Below are 15025 nucleotides of genomic sequence, written 5' to 3' on the forward strand. Positions count from 1 at the left end.
CTTGACCCTGCAGGACTGAAAGGTAATGTGCTTTCTCTGGAGTACACGGGGACACTTCGGTCTCTGAAATGGGAACAGGGTAACTTCCCAGTCTCTCCGAAGATTTACTGCCTTTTAGGGGCCACTTCAACATAGATGAACCCTGGATTGCTCCTTGCCAGGGAGACCACTCCCTTCAAGGACCGTGCGCTAGCAGAGGTCAAGTAAAGAGGACTGTTTCCGTGGCTCTGGTATTACTTACACCAGGACCTCTGTACACAACCATTAACTAAAGCCAGCAGCGTTTCGAGATAATAATGCAAGAGCTGTGGGAGCAGCCCAGAGCACGGAACTGCAGCTGGCATGGGGCAATAGCGGCTGCATCCAGATCCACCTTCTCCAAGGTCACCTCGACCACGGAGCTCCTTGCAGGCCCGCATCTGATGACGGCAAGCGCGGCGGCACGATTTGTGCTCCGCTGCTCTCCGCCCACATTTCCCGGCGGAGCTGTCGGGGCGGGGGCCGCGGAGCGCGGCTGGGCTCAGGGCGGGCGCTGCCTCAGGCGCGGTGGCAGCCCCGAGCCCCGCGGGGATGCGCGCAGCGGCGCGGGGGCGGGATCGCGCTCGCTCCCCCCAGAGCTGCGGCCTCAGCCCGGCCCCGCCGCCCGCCTCCCTCCCTGCCCCTCTGTCAGAGCCGGCCGCCCGCGTGGCAGCGGGGCACGGCGGGGTGTGCGGCGTCTCCCTGCGGTGGCTGCTTTGGTACCGGGGGACGACAGCTGCGTCCCACGCGGTGTCCGTCCGTCCGTCCGTCCGTCCGTCCATCCGTCCATCCATCCATCCATCCATCCATCCATCTATCCATCCATCCATCCATCCATCCATCCATCCCTGCGTGGGCGGCGGCTCGTGTGTGTGTGTGACTGACAGTGAGGCGCGCACAGCGCGGGGGCAGCCGCTCGCACGCAGCCCGCCGGGGCCACGCCGGCGCGCCCCGGCTGCGGCAGCCACTTCTCCGTCCCCCGGAGCCCTCCCCGGTGGGGACAACCTCAGCGGCCTCGCTGCTCGTCCTCCTCCTCCTCCCTCCTGGCGGGTAGGTTACATTACCTGGTCTCTAGCTCGGACTGGATCTAATCCCGCCGCCGCCGCCGGCTCCTCTCCCGGCCGCGGGGGTGAGTGGGGGAATTAATTTATTTATTTTCCATGAGGTGTCCTCTGCAGCGCAGCAGCGGCGGGAGAGCCCGGGCCGGGCGGCAGGGAGGGAGGCCCGGGTGCTGCTGTCCCGGGGGTGCTGCCGGGGAGCGGCCGAGGCGCTTCAGCACCGGCGCGGGGGGGCGGGGGCTGCAGAGGAGACGCCTCCCGGGCTGCCCAACCCGGCTCCGCGGGGCTGGCGGGGGCGCGGCGCCCGGCCCGGGGAGAAGGGGATGGAGCCAGCGCCACCGCGGGAGGTGGGACAGGACGGGATGTACAGGGCTGGGGCGGGCGGGCAGCGCCGGGCCCCGCTCCCCTGGGGCCAGCAATGAGCGCTCCCCGCCCACCTGCCCGCCCCGCCGCGCCCGGAGCCCCCTCACGCCGAGTTGCGGCCGGGGGACAGGAGGGCGCCTCACTTCTGGCAGCGCGAAACGCCCCCGTCCCAGGCCGATCTCCTCCTCTTCAGCGCTGAGAGTGCCAAGTATTTCACACTAAGGGCAGCTTGCGCTCTCTGGTCCACCGAAAATCTAGAAAACGGTGTATCAGTCTCCTCGAGTTACGGGAAAAATAAAAACTAAATTAACCGAGTTCGTTTTGTGCTTAACGCAGGACCTTCTTCTGAAACAGGAACTGAAATTTGGCCAGTCAGCATCGAGTTGATGGTGAAAATCTTGGTCACATCAGCATTTGCCGCCTTTTCGTCTCCTTAAGAAAAAAAAAGTTATGAGAAGTATTTTTTACATATGATGAACATATTTATGAAAGTGGCCGCTAAATTATCCAGAAATCCTATCCTTAAGGCTAAAATCCTGTAAGGAAAGAGATAAACGTAATCATATAATTGCATAATTAAAGTCTTCACCATAATACCTATTCTGGTCTAAAGGTTGTGCATTATGTGCAATACTTAAGTACTGTGAGAAGACTAGAATAATTTTAGTTGTTGACATTGTGTTGCAAAATGTACAAAAGGAAACATTAATATTTCTTTTTTTAAAAAAATTGATTTGTTGGAGCTTTATGAACAGGATGACTACAGGCATGTTAGGAACTGAGACTGCCTGTGTATGGACAGGAGGAGAACTTGGGCTGTAGCTGGGAGTATTCTAGTTTCCTGAGCTGCTAGTAAAGGAAGGAAAGACTTGAACTTGGGCAGTTTATTTTTGTCTGTTTATTTTCCATTAATAATATTTAAATCCCTTATCTAGAATCAGCCACAATGAACAAAAAGTTTCAAAAAATAATCTGAAAAGGAGCGTATCACCCCTCAAAAAACCAGCAGCATAAGTAGCAATACCTATTATATCAAAGAATCCATCCACAGAGAACTGCTGTCTGAAGCATGAATTAATAGAAATCAGCTTTCTTTGTCTTATTTTCTTATGTATTGAATTGCTTTTATGTGAAAAGTGGAACTTTCCTATGTTTTGAACCATAACCATTAAATCAGAAGACACAGACCTGGAAAATCAGTAAAGTAACATTTTAACATTCATTTGTTCTTTAGGATGTTGTTATTGTTTTTGTATCATCCATTTCCAGGGCAAGTCTTCCAGATTCAGGAGGGAGTATTTTGTCACATGTTTGTAAAGCAGCCAGGTCCACACAGTCTCTGGGCAGATTCTGGCACTTTACTCGTAAGGAGCAGTAAGTAGTTCACTGGTGAAGACAGCAAATACTATTCTTCCTGAAACAAACTGAGCAGCACAGAGTCATTTTTGTCACATTGCATAAGCTATGTGGTACTTGAGTTACACATCTGACTCTAGGGGCATTTTTAGGAGCAAACATGGTGACTGCCAGGGCAGCTAGTGGAAGTCACAGTTGCATTAATTTAGGTAGAAATATCAGTCATCTCTTGTGCAAGTATGTCAAAGGAGCTTGTGCCCTGCACCCTCACAGTCACAGTGTCTGTCCTGGTAGCAGGTTGCACTGCAGGCTTGGGAAGGCCAGGGACCCAGGAGGAGCCCACTAAGCCTCTTGGAGCAGAGAACAGACACTAATCCATAACTCTTGGGCATGCAAGCAAAGAAAGCTTGGATACTGATGCCCATGGTCAAACTCTTCGAAGCAGGCCCATAATTACAGGGTTAAAAATGTTGAAATTAAGATGAAATTGGATTTAAAATCTTTTGTAACAAAAGCTTCCAGTGCTGAAATCAAAGTTGTATACTTGGAATTACAGCAATCTAAAGCTTCCATATTCAAACAATTTTTATGCCCTGAAGAAAATTGTAGGCCATATAGGACCTCAGACAGTTCCTGTAAAACATGCAAAGCATGTCTACATTGCCCTTCATGGTGAAATTGTAAAGTTTACATGCTGTTTTATATAAATTTAGAAAAGTAATTTTCAAATAGAGCTGAAAAATGAAGATAAAAATGATACCTGGTTTTCATTGCATAGTTCTATTTCCTTCACTGACATGCTCTAATTAAATAAATACATATTTATATAGATATAAATATATACTTTTAATTTATAAATGTATACTATATATTATACACAGTGTAAAATTTATAATTTTACACTTATATGTGGTAAGGTATATCAAACAAAGTATTTGCTGCACTACGTAGTTCATGCTGCATACTGTATGTAACAGTGCTACATACAGTACAATTTGATGTATTCTGTACTAGTAAATAAGTTTGTATTTATATTATACTTCATATATTAACATCTATATAGAAATAGCAGATTATATTATCATATGTTAACCATTACAGTAATATACATCTTCTGTACACACCTATGTGCCTCATGCAGCTTTTTTCAATACCTCTTTTCAGAAACCCTCTGTAGGAAAGGTGATCTTAATTGACTTACTGTTGCTGTGTGCTTCATTGCATTTGGTGTTTCCTAGTCTGAGGCAGAGTCAGAACATAAACTAGCTGCAGGTATAACAGTGTGGGATTCTGGTTTACAGTCAGCACAAATTCAGATACAGGGTCTTAAGTGCCTGAAATCTGCTTCAAGCCACAAAAATTACCATGAACCCTCAGACTAGAAAATTATGTATGAATTAATTTTTTATTTACACTTTGATTGCAGTGATATCATGTTTTTAAGTGCATACACTCCTCTGTGAGTTTCTGTAGAGTGGATGGGCTGAAATAATTTGGTTCTCATTTGCAGATTGAAAAACCCCTGTTGTCATTCTGCATCTTTCCAGTCTTAGTGCACCTTTGCCGTAGGAAGCCCATTATTCGAATTAAAAATGTTTGAGTGATAGCAATTATTAATTTCTGAGTGAATTTTCAGAAACTACAAAAGGTTTCAGAGCTCTATGTGTGGGTCTGTGTGTGGGAGTGTGGGCATTCTGTATTTTTCAGTGAACTAATTGTTAGAAGAAATTAAATCAACATATCTATCATATGTGTATGAGAAGAGCCACCTCTCTGGTTGTTAATTTCGTGCCCAGTTGATAGATTGTTTGTGAGGCTGCATGTTAAACACTGTCCTGTTTTGGTTGTAACAGCTTGAGGTTTTTTATGTGATATTATATATTATATAGTCTCTAAGTATTATTTTTTCCACTAGAGAAAAAGAAAATGCTGAAAATCTTGAATACCTGATGGTACTTTCTGTAAGTCTCTCCACTGTTTGGGTAAGTCCCCTACTAGAATATTCCCTTTTTCCCACATACCACTTGTCCCACAGTTTTAGATGAATACAGAATTTTACAGGTCCTCTTCTAAGCTTAGAAATTCTCTGCTACATTGCAGGTTGTGTTCTTTTGTCACGGAGTCTGAATCTAAAGAGTGAATGTTTATGATCATGTGTCGTTCTGGCCTACATTCTGATTATGTTCTATTTTTTCTGCACTGATTTTGGTTCCATAAATACACAACTCAGACTGCTCTCATGTCCATAAGCAGGCTGGTATGGCTTGTATTCTTCTTGTCTCCAAGTGGTACACAGGATAATATCATAAATATTATATTGGCAAATCATCTAGACCACCTTCTGTAAGCTTTATACCAGCAGCTAACAATTTGTCACAGGATAAAATTTAATCCTAGTCCTGTTAGTGAAAGAGGTACATGTACTTCAAGTTTTGTAATAAAATTCATACAAATATATTTAGAATGTAGAATTCTGTGATAATATATAGCCAAAGCATGTCTTTCCATTGAGGTGGGCTTTCTTTGTAACCATCAACCATGTCTATTCTAGGCCCAATAAAATTGTTTTCTTTTGCAGCTCACGGTGACACAGAACACAGCACATTGTAACTACAAGAGCAGACTCGACTGTGAAAGATCTCTATCAGGCATCACAGAGAATTTGAGGGAGCTGGCAGTTATCAGCTGAAGCAGTTAGTAAGTAGAACTGTACAAGATAAATAGATAATTGAAAAGCAATCTGGAAACCTGGGAGAGATAAGCCTCTTTTTTAGAAAGAAGGTAACAACTCAGATAGGTCACTGAGGAACTCATCTCCCAGATCAGCTTTGTCTAATAACACTGAAAATACAGTGGCAGTTTATGCCCATCAGCTCTGAAGTAAAATTCAAATTGTCATTGGAAAGGCAGTTTGGCATATTCAGTTATTCAAATCATAATTGCAATAGAGGGAGGAGGATTGTATTGCTGAAAGACAGGTGACCAAAGTCCCAGGAACAACATAGCCCTTTGTTAAAATGCAGTTGCCAAAATAGAAAACTACTAACTACTAACTGTTGTTGCACAACATTTTTACCCTCCATGCTACTTTGTTTATACTGCCATGCAACAAGTAGTATTCTTGCCAGGCTGACTGCAGTTGTGTGTGGGGTAAGTGATTTCTTTTTTTGTGCAATCTATATTTATATTAAAATAATGTAACTATTTTTATTTACCATGAGTGCAGAGAAGTGAAGGAAAAAGCCAATGTCTATGAGTAAAAGAATGTGTTGATCTTAGTATCTGCAGTTTAAAAGAGTCCTAAAGAGTCCTCCTGTTCAAGTCACTCCTATGATTGTCAAATTTCTGACTACAGAAAGTGTGAAATCTTGCATGAACATGCAAGATAACTGATATCCTTTGGTAACTCTTCTTGCTAGGTTCTGATCTCTTGTAGAACAATATTGGTTGTAGAGAGAGAGCATGAGATATTTTTGTGAGAGTGGGCACAGAAAATAAGCTTTTGGCCTTTTAAAAAAAAGAAACTGGCATCTTTCCACCAGAGAAGTGCTTGAATTGATCCACTGACATCTGTCTATTTTGTTAAACCACTCAGGTGGATCACAGGAAATAACTGATGCCAGTGTAATATTAATTCTTGTGGAGCTGATCAAAACAAACAAACAAAAACCAAACCCAAACAACAAAACAAAACAAAAAAAGGGAAGACTTTTGCTGTTCAATTTACTTTGAAAGACACTTTTAAAAATCTGTCTCCAAAAATTCTGTCTAAAAAGTTCTGTGCATTAATGCTGAAAGTACATAGAGCAAAACACAGGCATCAATTTTTTTCGCTATATTAGTTGCTACAATTACACTGGCAGTTAAAGTATTAGTTTCTACAGTACAGTAGCTAGGAGAGAAACATATTAATTTCACAAAATCCATTAACAAAAATTTGCATGTGTCCATGTTGCTGGTTGCAGAAATAATATGATTCATTTGAACAGTCTCCGTAAATCTTAAAAAGTAATGGCCATTTTTATTTTTTAGGTATTGTTCTAATATCTGTTTTACTGTGGTACTGGACATGAAATAGTTGTATGTATATGTAAATTCTGCTTCTGTGTATTGACTGTTGAGGATGTTTTCCTTCCATATCTCATTCTGTGATTGCTTAAACAAAAAATGGCAAAGTTTTAAAGCTTACAAAAACATGGGAAGTTTTAAATTACCATTTGCTGTTTTGAGGCCTGATTCATCTTTCCTAGATTATAATCCTAGTGGTAGACTTTGGTCAGTCTAGAGCAATTTTTCATATCAGTTTCTCAGTTTAGATGCAACTGTATGATTGTAAAATACCATTGTGTTGTAAGATTTGCCTTACTTCATTAGATTACAATACTTCTTAGGTAGCAGGAGAATTTTCTTTCTGACTTATGTATTTTATTTTCTTTTAAAAGAAGATTAAATGAAATAGCCAAAAAAAAATTGCTTTTTAGATAAAATTCCAGAATCTGCCTAAATATTTACTGTATAAGAATCAAATATATCAATAATTTTAATCTAAAAAGATGCTGACAATATGCTGTTGTAAACAGAGCAAGTAGAATAACATGCAGAGCCAGAAATAGGAAAGTATCACTCAGAGGGATACATAATTAGGATAGAAACAGATCTATTTTACTTTTTTCTCTCTCTTATGAATTCTTTGAGTATTTCAGCATTTTTCTGTGCTGTGATCCAGATTCAACAAGAAAAGTGATGAATAAATAGTTCAGCTCAGGCTCATGCTGTATAACTCTGAGATTTAGGTACTACTGTAGGAGGCCTGACCAGAGGAAGGTTTGGGAAACTCTGTGGTCAAGTGCACTAACTGTGCATGAAGGGAGATATCCTTCATTATCTGGCTGTGCTCAAATATTAAGTGAGTGCTCTCAATCTCAGGGGATGAAGGTTTCTGTTCTATATAGTCACATGACGTAGATTAACTGCTCAGATAAACAACATGCCGGAGTGTTTCCGAAGCTCTTTGCTTTATCATCAGGAAAAAGGAAAAGGCTTCCCCCTTAAAGGTTATGAATTTCATCGTGGTGGCACTAAAACCCTTTCTTATCTGAGAGCTAGGCTGCCTGAGAAGCAACATGTGAACCATCCTGCAGCTATAATATTCTGCATAAGGCCCTCAAGAATAGATGGGTTTGCAGAAATGTTGAGCATCAATGAGCATACTCTGATGGGATCATTTTCTGCACTCAAGGTAACATGACAGTCCAACTCCTGAACAGGTTCACAGAACATAGTGAACCTTTTGAATACCATGAGTACATTGAACTAAACTTCAGTACTTCACTTTTTATTCATTGTGATGAAAGTTCTGGAGTATATGATCAAATTCATACATGAAAAGTTTTCACTTCATGTCATTATGACTTCTTATTATAATCCTGGTTTACTTTGCAACTCAATTCTGGCATAATCACATTTTTATGGAGTGGGTAAAACCTTAGAAATAGAAGTATGGTTGGAATACTAGTGCTTTGCGTGTTTCAAAGCTGTAAAAATCATCAGTATATAATGTATGTACTTTCCTTACTGATTAGGTCAAAAATATGTGTCGGCATTTTGGGGGACACATGCCAAACAAGTTCTCCCAACACACAAATCAACACCAGGAGACTTCTGAAATAAAAAAAGCACACAATATTTATGTGTGTGGTTCTAAAGTATAGTATGAGGAAGCAGAAGTCAACTTTCTGTTTGGGGAAGGTCCCAGATTGCTAATCCAAATTCTGTTTTCCACAACAAATATGTAGCATGAGAGTGTGTTTGCAGATATTCACATATGTCCTCTTACATTTTTTGGTGACTTTCTTATTCTTTAACAATTAGGCCTGATGGAGCTTCTGCTGGTGCCCCAGGATCACACTGTTTATTCCACAAACTCAGTAATAATAATTTATTTTTCCCATTTACATTTTATTGGCAGTAATGTCTTTGGATGCACAAGTCTACTAAATACTAAATTGGTATTAAAAGATCTACTTCTTGTCAAATAGCTTGAATTCTGCAACAATTTATTGTGGTCTGGGGAGAGACTTGGGTGCAGATTAAGACATTTTAGGCATCTATATGGAAGGGCTCAGGTGTAAACTATATATGTAAACTCTTGTTCTAGACAACAGAGTAAATGCAGTCTGTGGACCCTTCTCAGTGCCTTGTCTGCTGATGAAATGCTTTGCATATGTTTCAGAGGGAACCAAGTTGCTCTCCAAGCTCCATCTGAACATAGACAAAAATTATGGCATCATCTAAAATGATGTCATATCAGTTTCTGTCTTGCAGTTCTCTACAGAATGAAATTCCCAGAAACTGGGAAAATGCATTTATAAATATATTTTAATCAGTAAGTTCCTGACAAAAATAGTGAAAAGAACTTTCTTGAGTTTCTCCCAAAGACGAATCAAGGTTCGGTAAAATTGCTGGATCTTTGCTTGTCATTTGCTGTGACTTGTGCACATCATACAAAAAATAGCAACCAAAGCTCTTGGCCAGGTAAAGTAATCTTGGATATCTTTGTGTGCCTTTGTTCTGAAAATGTGTACCAATGTATATCTTGGATCTCAGGCTTATTAATGCATTTAAGGATTATTTGAGTTGGTAACCTGAAATAATCTGACACTGCATTTATTCAGAATAACCTGCAGAAGGTTATTCTGAATTTTGTGTCCAAATGTCTTACTTACTTACTTACTTACTTTACAGTCCCATGTGAATAAAATGCTTTGCTTTAAACATAGTTTTTCCTTTGTTTCCTTTGTAGTGATTCTGTCTATTCTGGAAAGTAATTCATCCCTTATCCCAGACATTTTTGCTTCTCATAGAACCAACACCACAGGGTTTTTTAAAGCACTGGGTTAATCTGAAGATCTCCAGCTAATGTACTATTGAGCAAGTTGAAATCCAACCTGAAATAAAGATCATAAAGCAATAGCAAAGGATGCAGTCCAAGTTATGGTCAAACTAAGGTTACACAGTGTGGCTACTGCCCCAGCTACAGAGACAGAACCTAGACAGCTGCAAAGCAGTGGCAGCCAGCCAGCATGCCTGAATAGATGAAGATGAGGCCAAAAGGAGGAGGACTTAAATCTCAGATATTAGCTTCTCTAATATGGAATGAACAAGCTATATAAGAACCTTACATACCCAGAAAAGATCTAGAACAGCTAGCTGGAAACAAAGTCCTTGAAGTTTCTTGTGCAACTTTTCAAATAGAAAATATCATTACCAAAGTATTTTAAAAATATTAGCTTTTAAGGTATATTTAGTTCTAAAAATTTGTTTCTACTAGGTACATCATACACAATCTTTGCCCTCAAATACATCATATACCCAGTAATTTTTTTTATTTTTTTTTTTAAATGTGAGGCCATTAAATTGAGGCCATGACTTCACAGGCACATTACAGTTTATGCAAAGGTAATCCTGGTTTTCCTTCTTAGCCTGGGAATTAGAATCTGTTATCCCAGCTATACTGTTTTTAGTACCCTAACTAGCCCACTCTTCATGTGGATACTCTGCTCAGTCTTGTGTACTTTAATTGTTCTTTCAACGAACAGTAACTATTTATGAAAGCCCTGTTTCTCTCTGAAAACTACATTTTTCAGATGGATTGTGTAAGCTGTGTGATCTCTGCTGGCTGAAAAACTTATTTTTCCCATCCTATTTATAAAGATATTATTGCTTTACTGGATAGTTGAGGACCCTGACACAAAGACATGGCAATTGAAAAACTGTCAATTAAATAGCTGAAAAAGGATGAAAAGAAATACAATTCAAAAATATCTATGCAGAGAATATAATGCAGAATAGCTGTCTGCAACCCTCCCCATTACTCTGCGTCGGTATTACTCAGAATTAGCTGTGGAAATAAATGATGTCAGAACCAGTCCTCTAAACATTTTCAATTTTCCAGTATGAAAATATCATGTAGAACTGTGTTGTGGTATTGCATATGAAACAAACTGGGGTTTCTTTTATGTCAATAGAATTTTTTCCATTAAGTTTTAGTTAATCTGTGCTGTATACTGTGTATATTTTTTTCCTGTTAAATAAAAAAGTCTTTCCTGATAAGGACATCTTTTCTGAAAGCACTTCTTAAAATAGACTAGCTTGATGCTGTGGATAGTGCTTTGACATTGAAGAAAACCAGTGAGATGCAAACAAATTCTTGCAAGGCTGGAATTGATGCCTGTATACTTTAGAAATGGTTTGACTCATTAGTAGATTAATAGCCTGCACAGAGAGCTGGATCTTTGAAAGAAGTCAGTGAATTAAGGGCAGACTATTACCCTGTAGCTCCCATTAGCCTGCACATTAACCATCTAGATCTACAGATATTTCTGTCCCATACAAATCACTGGAATAATGGGTATAGGTTTTATATAAAATCATCATGGCCATAAAAAGAAATGTAGGAACATTTTACCACTACTGCAGTTAGAATGGCCAAAGCATTTGAATAGAGCTTTGTCAGGATTTTTTTTCTCAAGAGCCCACCTATTCACAAATCTGGGGTAGCTGAACAGTTAGGTTTCCTGGTACGGTTATTCTTTCTTCAGTAATAATTCATAACATCATTTTGCTACTTTCATGGAAAAGCACAATTTGACATATCTAATAAAAAATATACCTGCTCTTGGCTAAGGGCAAAGGAATGGCTGAGAGGACCTGTCATCTCTGATTGCAAACTACTGCTCCTATCCTTTACGTTTTGAAGAGTGGTGAGTTGTGCTGACAGACACAGTGAAATATAGCAGCCCACTCCAAAGGGCTTAAAGTGTTCTGTGTGTGCAGCAAGGTCATAGGAAAGGTCAGCAAGGTCACAAATATTCCACATTAAAGAGTTCCTTCATGGGGAGGAGCCTTTGCCAGTGGCATTTCGAATTTCAGTTACTCTACGTGAGATACATAAAACCAAATGAAACTTGCAAAGTAGCAGCTACATTGGAGCTAAGAATCTTGACTTATTCTTAGTGATTAGAAATAGGTATCTGAAGGACACAGTTAATTTCACCAAAAATGTCTAAAGTGGGTTGATGGAATTGTGTTCTGGAACCTCCCATTTGTCTCTATTGACTATAAAGACATACCAGTATGTTAGTACAAGTATAAACAGCAGCAGTTCAAAAATCTAAAAGAATAAAATTCTTTATTTCTGACTTTTCCTTCATTTGCATATTGCCATCCTTTTTCATGTAAAAACTAATCAGTGGATCAAACCAGATTTATCATACTTCCTTTAGCTGACTTTTGACTGCTCAATAGTTCATTATACCCACTCTGTGTCTTATAGTACAGTAATGTTTTACAGACTTCAAATTTTGGGTGATATTTCTGTACTAGATAAGCACATTATTAGTTAAACTGAAGAAAATAAAACAAAAAGCCATGTTATGCATGCTAACCTATGAATTTCCAGGGTAATAGACTTCCTTCTAAAGTCTTGAACATTAAACAGTGACAAAAATTGAAAAGATGAGGACTGTGGTATATTCCCTGATTTTATTTTAGATGCAATGAGAGAAATTTTAGCCTGGTCCTGCCAGCCCACCAGTGTATGCAACTAAACATAAGGATAAAACTTTGTTGGTTGCTAAAGTACTCCAAAGTTGCTAATGTGCTCCATTTGAGAAGTGTGCTTTGAAAAGATCCTGAAGTGTGCTTTGAAAAGATGTGGAAATAATATCCAACAGAAGCTAAAAAGTAGCACAGTTTTGCTGCACTTGTATTTTGTGTACGTTATAAAGAATTTTCTTACAGATGTTGTGAACCCTCTAAAGCTTTGCAGGAAGTATTTAGTTCATTGACGAGCCCAGAGCTACGGCTGATGAACCCAGGTCAGGAATGCAGCTACCACAGACCTGCCTCAGCTGGCAGCTGAGCTGGGATATTCTTAGGGAAGGCATTTTTTTGATGTGTGCTACCTCTCTTTGTTGAATGTGGTCAGACTTGGCACAGGTAGAAATATTCAATGTTCAGCTATTTTCTGCTTTGAGAGGAAGCACTTGCGTTTGGTGAGTTTTTTCTCCCACATACGACAGCTATATTCTCTGGTTCTTATAGACTTCATAAAAAATTAGCAAATCAGAGTTACAAAAGTACAGTAAAAAAAGTAAAATTATTTTTAAAACCATGCCTACCAGTCTTGTAGTAGTGATGTGGATAATTTAGAATTGTCAGATAAAATAAGGCAGTGACACTCAATAGGAGCAAATTGAATGTGTATATATAATGAATTCAATTTCCATTTATTTCTCAGTGAAAATCTTTAAAGGAGAGAAAGTTGGAAAATTCTAGTCATGTTTTGAGTGAACACAATGAGACTGATTTCTTGTTTATAAACCAACACGCATATTTTGTTATGCATCTATGACTATACAATTAATTTTTTATCTTAGAGAAGTGTGTTTATTTAGTACTAGAATAAAATTACAAAAAGAAAAAATCCAACCCAAAAGTTCTGATGGAGAAAATACTTTCCTATATTGGAGTAATGCTTGGGGTATAAATTAAACTTGGATAAATTACTGGTGTTTTTCTGAGTATTTCATTTTGATAGGGGTACAGTAATTATTTTTACTGTGAATGAACTCAGAAGTGTTCAGATTAGCAAATGAGTGCCTTTCTAAATCTTAGTAATGAAAGAATCAATAAGTGATTCTAAAATTACTTGTGGCAGATCTCAGCAATAACAGAGGAATACAGTTTTCAATTCATTTGTGTACTTCAGTACATTTATGTCAATGAGACTGATTATATGTTATTGCTGTGCAAAGAATTGATTTTTTAATTTAGCTTCCAAATTAAGTAATAGAAATGGTTTTTGTTCTGAAAAACAAGTGTTTTGAGGTTGGTTTTTTATTTTTCCACTTTAGTTCCCAGAATGCCAAAAAAAAGTCACTTAGTTTGGGACTAGAGTATCTTGTGGCCTTGTATAAACAATTTTCTTGAAGCACAGCTAAGAAAAAGCAAAGACAAAGATAGACCAGATCCAGACAAAGCTTCTGGACAAAGCCAAATCTTCTATTTGAGTGTTATAACATCCATTTGCACTGTGCACCTAAGGTTTAGTTTTCAGTTCAGCTTACAGGAATTAAATCTTAAACTTCTCTGATCCTAAATGCCAAGCTGTGAATGATTTTGAAAAGAGGACAGTACTACCAGAATTAAGAGAAGCCTCATCTCCTCTCTTCTCTGCATTATTGTTAGAATCTCTATAACCCCAGGAGAAATCAATAATTTAAACTAGGAAATAAATGGTTTCAGATTTCTACCCTTAGTCAGAAAGAGAACAAACCTGAGTTCAGGCAAGAACCATTAGAGATGGGATGTGGAGCGTGTAAAGGCTGGGAAATTTGTGGACAGGATAGTGACATGTTGGGTATACTTCATTTTATATGAGACATCACTGAAACAGAGAGCAATAGCTTGATAATATGGGGTTCAGAGAACCTTTCAAAGAGCCACTGGATTTAGAAGCACTAATAAAATACAACAGGGTTAAAGCTAAAAATGCTCTCTGATTTTCACTTTGTACTCTGAAGTTATATGCTAACCTAGGATCTGTGAGAAAGCTGAGAACTGACTCATGGATTGCCATATTTTGTATGAATGTCAGGAGCAATAGATTAAACAGGCATAATGATACATTTGTGTGTATGCAATTAAATTTTGAAAATTCTGGTAATGAGCACATTTGGCTTGGTCTCACATAATTTTGAAGGGACTGAAAATGCATTTTGCAGAAGAATTTATACTTCGTCAGATTATCGTCATCATTATCTCTACTCATGTCTCCTCATTTGACATCAGCCTTAGCTGCAGTCCTTCAATGGATGAAGATGGAGCAGAAATAAAAGACACCATTGGGAACACTTATCACAATAAGGGTGTTTGATATGGAGTGTGTTTCATTTTGCATCATGTTACTAAATTACTGCACTTACACAAAAGGGGGGAAGAACTATTTCTAGTTCGTCAAATGCACCAAGTGTTGAACTTACAGAATAAAAACATTTGACTTTAAGAATTGAAAAGCTCAAATGCAGTTTCAGAAAAAAAAAATAAATAGAAGATACTGATGCATTGTAAATTTGGAACATGACTGTATGAAAAAAATAAATTTAGAAATACAGCAGTAGCTCCCTCTATTCCTCTGCTTATAGGGTGTAGTGACTTCCTTGACTCTA

General features: G+C 39.2%; 1 protein-coding gene and 1 long non-coding RNA gene across 3 annotated transcripts in view; one reads left to right on the forward strand and one right to left on the reverse strand.

Annotated features, from left to right (window-relative positions):
* Window positions 1-1365, reverse strand: part of LOC131591473 (monocarboxylate transporter 2-like) — a 75200-nt gene extending 73835 nt beyond the window's left edge. The window contains exon 1 of the mRNA XM_058862214.1: window positions 1083-1365. The gene's annotated coding sequence lies outside the window, so the exon portion shown is untranslated. The remainder of the gene's footprint in view (window positions 1-1082) is intronic.
* An 860-nt stretch (window positions 1366-2225) lies between these two features.
* LOC131591474 (uncharacterized) overlaps window positions 2226-15025 on the forward strand; it is a 28141-nt gene continuing 15341 nt past the window's right edge. The window contains exons 1-4 of one of the 2 annotated variants that reach the window (XR_009280387.1): window positions 2226-2813; window positions 4306-4360; window positions 4711-4777; window positions 5374-5492. This is a non-coding gene — a long non-coding RNA (uncharacterized LOC131591474). The remainder of the gene's footprint in view (window positions 2814-4305; window positions 4361-4710; window positions 4778-5373; window positions 5493-15025) is intronic. The other variant, XR_009280388.1, reaches the window with a different exon arrangement.

The sequence above is a fragment of the Poecile atricapillus genome, chromosome W (genome assembly GCF_030490865.1).
Source record: "Poecile atricapillus isolate bPoeAtr1 chromosome W, bPoeAtr1.hap1, whole genome shotgun sequence".
Lineage (NCBI taxonomy): Eukaryota > Metazoa > Chordata > Aves > Passeriformes > Paridae > Poecile > Poecile atricapillus.